Source organism: Heptranchias perlo, chromosome 20 (assembly GCF_035084215.1).
Source record: "Heptranchias perlo isolate sHepPer1 chromosome 20, sHepPer1.hap1, whole genome shotgun sequence".
NCBI lineage: Eukaryota > Metazoa > Chordata > Chondrichthyes > Hexanchiformes > Hexanchidae > Heptranchias > Heptranchias perlo.
This window is the reverse complement of record NC_090344.1, coordinates 53406972-53407803: the sequence shown is the minus strand read 5'-3', so window position 1 is coordinate 53407803 and position 832 is coordinate 53406972.

The following is an 832-nucleotide window of genomic DNA, read 5'->3' as shown; positions in this document are numbered from 1 at the left end:
TAGAGATTGCCGGAGTAGAGTTGAGAGAGAAATCAGGAGGGCAAAAAGGGGACATGAGATTGCTTTGGCAGATAAGGCAAAGGTGAATCCAAAGAGCTTCTACAAATACATAAAGGGCAAAAGAGTAACTAGGGAGAGAGTAGGGCCTCTTAAGGATCAACAAGGTCATCTATGTGCGGAATCACAAGAGATGGGTGAGATCCTAAATGAATATTTCGCATCGGTATTTTCGGTTGAGAAAGGCATGGATGTTAGGGAACTTGGGGAAATAAATAGTGATGTCTTGAGGAGTGTACATATTACAGAGAGGGAGGTGCTGGAAGTCTTAATGCGCATCAAGAGAGATAAATCTCCGGGACCTGATGAAATGTATCCCAGGAGGTTATGGGAGGTTAGGGAGGAAATTGTGGGTCCCCTAGCAGAGATATTTGAATCATCCACCGCTACAGGTGAGGTGCCTGAAGATTGGAGGGTAGCAAATGTTGTGCCTTTGTTTAAGAAGGGCGGTAGGGAAAAGCCTGGGAACTACAGACCGGTGAGCCTGACATCTGTAGTGGGTAAGTTGTTAGAGGGTATTCTGAAAGACAGGATTTACGGGCATTTGGAGTGGCAGGGACTGATTAGGAACAGTCAGCATGGTTTTGTGAGAGGAAAATCATGTCTCACGAATTTGATTGAGTTTTTTGAAGGGGTAACCAAGATAGATAGATGAGGGCTGTGCAGTAGACGTGGTCTACATGGACTTTAGCAAAGCCTTTGACAAGGTATCGCATGGTAGGTTGTTACATAAGGTTAAATCTCACGGGATCCAAGGTGAGGTAGCCAATTGGAT